Raw genomic sequence first — 6,626 nt, 5'->3', positions numbered from 1 at the left:
CAAACAATTATAGCATAATGGGATGCCTTTAAGAGCTCTCACAATGATAAAACACAGCATCAAGACAAACATAAACTATAAGATAAAGCCTGTGGTTCGGTTGCCATGGTAGCAGGATAGCTCCTTTTCAGTAAGTAAGCAGGGAGGTGGGGAGTTGATCCTCTTTCCTAATGCGCCACCAGGGCACACTCAACGGGATACACATCACAGCTATCAGGAGCAATGTAATTTTAGTGTTGCATGAACTAGAACTGTCCCACTGCTTGGATTGTTAGATTTATGAATGCTATTCTTATCATTAGAGGTGTATAACACCCTCTGTAGAGCCAGGTTTAATAACACAGCATGGTTCATTTTTTATTTTGTTGATCGCACTGGGCCAAGAGTCTGATGCATTCCCAACCACTATTGATGGCTAATCCATGCATCTATGTGTGTGTGAGAGAGAGAGAGACTACAAAATAGAGGTAAGCCTCTGGCAGCTGTGTGTGAACATTACATTCTTTCTGCCTTGTATCACTGTTGGCCAGGTCACACTGCTGATCACAAGAAGATTTTAAAGGGCATCCCTCACCATAAAAAAACAACCGGTCCAACTATACTTTCCAAAGTTGTTAATTAATGCAACTTGTAAAATGCTTATTTCAAAGTCTCGCCTCTGGCTTAAATCACATAGTTATACTGATTAACTTCTAGGTATGACTGACGTTCATTATTCACTTTCTACATCTATGGGTTTTAGCTTCATCAAGTGAAATTAGGGCACGCAACAAAGTGAAAAAAGGACAAGATTTAATCAGCTATGTCTTATCTGATTCATCACAGACCTATGTTATTATGCATAATGGGAAAAAAAGGTTTCAGCTTTGATTATGCTTTGATGATTAATTCACCAAATTAGCAGTCATTTAGAAATCCTCTGGTGATAAATCTCTTTTCATGCCTTCATAAAAATGTACTTGACTAATGACTGAATAGAAAGAGCTGTTAATAAGCGTACATATAAAAAAAAAAAAAGCCATGCTACCAGAAGATGGCACTGAAGCCCAACTAATAGGATGAGATTTTATTTTGATGAAAAGTGAGTATGTGTGAGAAGACATTCAACACCCAGTAAAATAATGTCAGAATATAATAACTGCCTGTGGTGTGTGCATGATTACAAGTGTGAGTACACAGTGATGAATCATAAAACAAAGCAAGCACACACAACAGGGATCATGAGAAACGTCACTAGAACATGATATCCCATGGTTCTCCTGTGGTTTTATCACATTCAATTTTATCTTGATAGCGTTTTTTAACAACAAACACACAATTGCCAAAATTGGCTTGATTGAAGTCCAGATATAGTTCAACAGACATGACAGATTTAAAGGAAACATAAGGTTTATTATTAAGCCACACGTGTGGTAGTTTTGGGCTACCACAAGCTAACAGAACAATGTCAATGCACCTTGGAAAAGCTTTCACAAGAGTTTAGAAATCCTGAAAAGTATTGACGAGATAAACGTCATTTTTGAATGTTTTTGATGATGGTGGTTGGGAACACTAACATGTCACTGCAAAATCTCCCATAAGTGTTCATTTGGACTGAAATCTGGTGACATATGTTTACATAATATCATAGCGGACAAGCACATCATGCTAGAAGTGTTTCATCGTAAAGGTGATCAGTCACTGTAACTGATCTGATTGATTTGTAGTGACCCTTCTGACTAAGGGCTCAGGATTAAACAGAGGATCTTGAAACTGTGAGGTGGAAACACTACATACCGCATACCATGGTGCATTGGAATACAATGGATTGACATAACTAATGGAATTAGAATATTGTTCTTTCGGTTTTCAACAAAGTGCATTAAAATTCTGTTTGTTTGCTTCTTTGTACCTGTGTTTCATTTCAGATTCTGTCATTCTCCTGCAAGAATGTGTCCTCCTTCCTCATCTCTGCCTTAATCTATTACCTCCAGACACATCAACAGCCTGCTAACGCTAACTCCACAGACAGCTAAAATACAAGGAGACAGCAACAGAGAAGAGCTGTCAATCCAAGTTTCAAATGGTTTTCAGACCTCTCTATCTAGACCAAACATTGAATCTGGCAGTAAAAAAGATTTATTGAAGAGACAGACTTGCTCTTATTGTCCTCTGCTTTTACCAACACTAACAGCATGAATTCCCAGCAACCTCTGTCTCTCTTGCTGTGAGTCCGCAGCATACTGGAACATGTGTGAATTAAATTATCCACAAAGCACTGACCTCAATCTCATATATGGCCATTTGTTGAATTATGTCAGATGGATTAGTCTAATTTCCCTGTTTCTGTTGATGTGTCTCTTTATTTAACCCATTCTGTGGGGCACTTAATCATATAATAAAATCACATAGTCACCTGTACCAGGACATCACTAGCAAAGGTAAAAGGAAACACTTCATTAACCTACAGAATTCTCATTGGTGTACTTGTGAGGGGGATTTTTACATGAATATCTGCAATTCAGATAAATGGGAAGAGGACTTCACCTGAAATGCATGTGTAGCAATCTGTTTAAGAAACCCCCTGTATGTGAATTATATGTCACTCACTGTAAGAAACGCAGCAGGGATGAATTTGAAGGAAAAACTGTGCATGAAAGAACAATGTACATCAACTAAAAGATTTGCATTACTTTTTCCCTATCTTACATTTACGTTTCTGGCATTTGGCATATACACTAATCCCGAGCGACGTACAAAAGTGCTTTGAAGTCTCTATCAGTGAATACATTAACACTGGTTCACTAGGTCACAGACTAAGCATACCATCGGTCTAAAACTCTGTTGAGAGGAAATGTAGCCCAGATATTATTTTTATTATTATTATAATTCTTTTAACAAACAGGAAAAAAAATATGTGCAAAGTTTTTGTCATTGTTTTTGTGTGTATTTTATGAGTAAGTAAGTAGCTGAACATGACAGCATTGTAAATGTCTTCTCCTCCCAGAATCATGTGAGGAGCATACAAATTATCAAAACCAAATCAATCACCTAAAACAATAATCCTGTTGGCTTTACAAGGTTAATACGGTGGATCCACCTCCTCATGCAGAATATTAACTCCTCAACAGCAGTCAAGGGCAGCCTCAGCTATCATTTCTCTGTATTCTGACCTACTTTTTTCGGCATGTGAATAATGGACTGTGTCCATGTGGATTGCTCCAGTGCACCAGTGCTGCTTGCATTTCATTAACACTAAAACCAAGTGTGCACTCACGCCATACCAGAAGCCATTCATAAAATATTCAAAGGTTTTAGGAACAGGTCCTGTAACAGACACCTCTACAACTACCATTCCTCCTATAACCTGCTCGGCCTGCTCATGTCACTGCAAAAGAATAAAATGTGGTGTTTTCTGTAAGTCATTACTGCTTAAATTAAAACAGGCAACAATGTAATGATACAACATGTGATTTAATGTGTTAAGATAATGACTAGCTCAATCCTAGGAGCAAATTATATTATAGTATATCACGAGTATATTATACCACTAGGGTGCACTTTAGAGGGCATTTCATATATTGTGTTTTTCTGTCATAAGCTGTGAGTGAACATCTTATTGACTCTCCTGCTGTGCGTACAGCTTACAGCTAACACAAACTGCAGCTTGCTGTGCCTTGGTGCAACACAACACACTGAATACATTGAACATGAAAGTACAGCTGATCTCTGCACATACACTAAGATTTTTGCAGCAGTTCTGTTTATGCTGTATTTGCACACTCCCTTTTGTTGTTGTAGTTTAATTATTAAAGTACAATAAATGAAACAATAAACTTAAGTACTGAAAACTTAAGAAAACTTAAAAGTAAGAGTTGACCTGATCATAGTCCTCTTTTTTCAGCAGCAGCAACCGACTTGGCTTGTCATTAAAATGAAGGCATTATAGTACCATAATAAGATAAGGTCACACTTCCTGCTGATACTGATAACAAGCAATGTTTGAGAATTCTTTCACACACGTTCATGTCAGCCATTGGCTGAAGTATACTATCCTTATACTCTCACTGATAAGCTTTTGCAGAAGTACATTTTCTCACAAATCACAAAGATTCTGTAATATATTAGGGGATTATGTTGTTGGGACGTTACAGAGCATTGTAGAACTGCAAATAAAGCCTAAATATTTAGCTTGTCTATATGCTAACACTGGGAGCAAAGTTAACTCCATCCATGATTCCCAAGAGTGGTTGCCTAATAACATAGGATTTAACAGGGCAATAGGGCTAAAGAAAATGGAATTAGTTCTTTCGGAGGCTGAGCATCCCAGTCCTGTGGATTCCTCCTGTTGCCATGGTAACACTTTTCCCCCCTTAAAACTCAATTCAAAGGAATTGAAACAGTAATTAAAAGTGGGTAATGAGACTGTATTGTGTAATAAAAGGATGCACTTCTCACTAAACTAAACTATATGTATCCTGAGGTCATACTTTTTCTATTGCATATGCATACAACAAACAAGAAAGGATTATAATGATTTAATTTAAAATAGGAATATAGTGGAGGAAATGCCTCTCTAAAACCTGTTCAAATATTCTATTATATGTGGTATTAAAATTAGAAAGAAAGCCTCATGCAGTGACAGTAGCCAAGTCATATGTGTATTACATAAACAGTATAGTATAATTTAAGGGACTATATGTTCATCTACTAGGAAATTTCGTTCCAAAAAATGTCTGTTCATCATTTACTTTCACATGTGAACCATTTAGCTTACATCCTCATCCAGAGTCACTTACAGAAGAGCTTTTTAGCCGCCATAAAATATCCTCATATTAGTCAAATAGAAGAGGGTTTAGCTAAGAGAGAACTTAAAACAGCACAACGCTATTATATAAATAAAATAGAATTCAAGTCTAGGCTATTTCTACTGAATTTAGTTTGCAGTTAAATGGCATAGTAAAGTGGTGGATCTTTAATCTCTCTTTGAAAACAGACTCTTTGCTAAATCTCAGATTCTTCTGAATGTACACTGTGCAGATTTGTGCTCTAACTACTCTTCTATCACACACTGATAAGGAGACCTCCAGTGTCACTAAATCATACTACAATGTTAGCACTGTTAACTTAACAATGAACTGTGACAGAGATGATGTGCTATGGCACTGTGACTCAATTCTCTTTTTGTGGAAACTAAAGCCTAGCCTAGTGTGCAACAGGGGGCTCGTTTTGAGTCACACCCCAGATCATTTTTGTGATTTTTCTTTGTTACCATGACCAGTTATTTAAATAGCCTTTTAATCTTCAATCAAGAGAGAGACAGAGAGAGAGAGAGAGAGAGAGAGAGAGAGAGAATTATTTAGAGTATTTAGAGTGAGAGAGAGTGAATTTAGAGTATTTAGAGAGTATTTACTGGACAACTGATCTTTCTTGCTCTCCAGTTAGTTGTACAACCCTATCCAAAATGAAAGGGCTTTAACCTTTCTGTAATGACATCTGCTATAGGACAACTCTGCAACACCACTGTATAGCCAAATCATCATTTGTCTATTAGTCTCTTTGTAGTGACATGTTTACTGTCTTGAAAGGTCATTTAATAGATGTTTAATCTGCAGTGCAAAGGTTGCGATTTTACATTTGGTAAAATGGAATAATTAGGCATGCTTGTGGCTAATAATTTACTACAAACACAGTTCACTATTTAGTGATTTCCAGAGGGTGGAGTCAGACCTGAGCTAACTCCTCCTACCAGAGCTTAACTGATCCAAAAATTCACAGGGTGGAGTCAGACCTGAGTTAGCTCCTCCCAACAATGCTGAACCAATCCAAAAATCCAGAGGGTGGAGTCAGACCTGAGCTAACTCCTCCTGCCAGAGCTGAGTGTATCCAAAAAACCAGAGGGTGGAGTCAGACCTGAGTTAGCTCCTCCTAACAAAGCTGAACCAATCCAAAAATCCAGAGGGTGGAGTCAGACCTGAGCTAGCTCCTCCTACCAGAGCTGAGTGTATCCAAAAATCCAGAGGGTGGAGTCCGACCTGAGCTAGCTCCTCCTTCCTGAGCTGAGTGTATCCAAAAATCCAGAGGGTGGAGTCCGACCTGAGCTAGCTCCTCCTTCCTGAGCTGAGTGTATCCAAAAATCCAGAGGGTGGAGTCCGACCTGAGCTAGCTCCTCCTTCCTGAGCTGAGTGTATCCAAAAATCCAGAGGGTGGAGACAGCTCAGCATGATTCATGCAGGATATGAGAGTTTATTGTTCTGGGTTGTACAGCATCTCATAGGTTGGGTTTAGGGTTATAGTAGGAGTTGGATCAGGTCCAGCTCCACCCCCTGGACTTTTGTGTTTGCGCTAATTTATTTAATTGGTCATGTACTTTATTAGATATTGTCCTTGAAAATCTTACAATGTAGAATGTTATCTGTTGTAATGTAGTGTAAGGAATGGATCCTGTTCTGAGCTAACCTAACACAATACCTCATACCAGTATCCTCTTTCAGTTGTACAAAGTCAGGAGACACTACCTAAGCTGGCATAGGATGCTTATAGGAAGGCTTATCTAATAAGTATCATGACATGGAAAACCTAAGCAGCAGAATGAAGCATTGTAGAACAGCATCATAAGCATAATAGTAATTTACTGCTGTAACTGC

The sequence above is a fragment of the Hemibagrus wyckioides genome, linkage group LG01 (genome assembly GCF_019097595.1).
Source record: "Hemibagrus wyckioides isolate EC202008001 linkage group LG01, SWU_Hwy_1.0, whole genome shotgun sequence".
NCBI lineage: Eukaryota > Metazoa > Chordata > Actinopteri > Siluriformes > Bagridae > Hemibagrus > Hemibagrus wyckioides.
Note: the sequence above shows the minus strand (reverse complement) of the source record.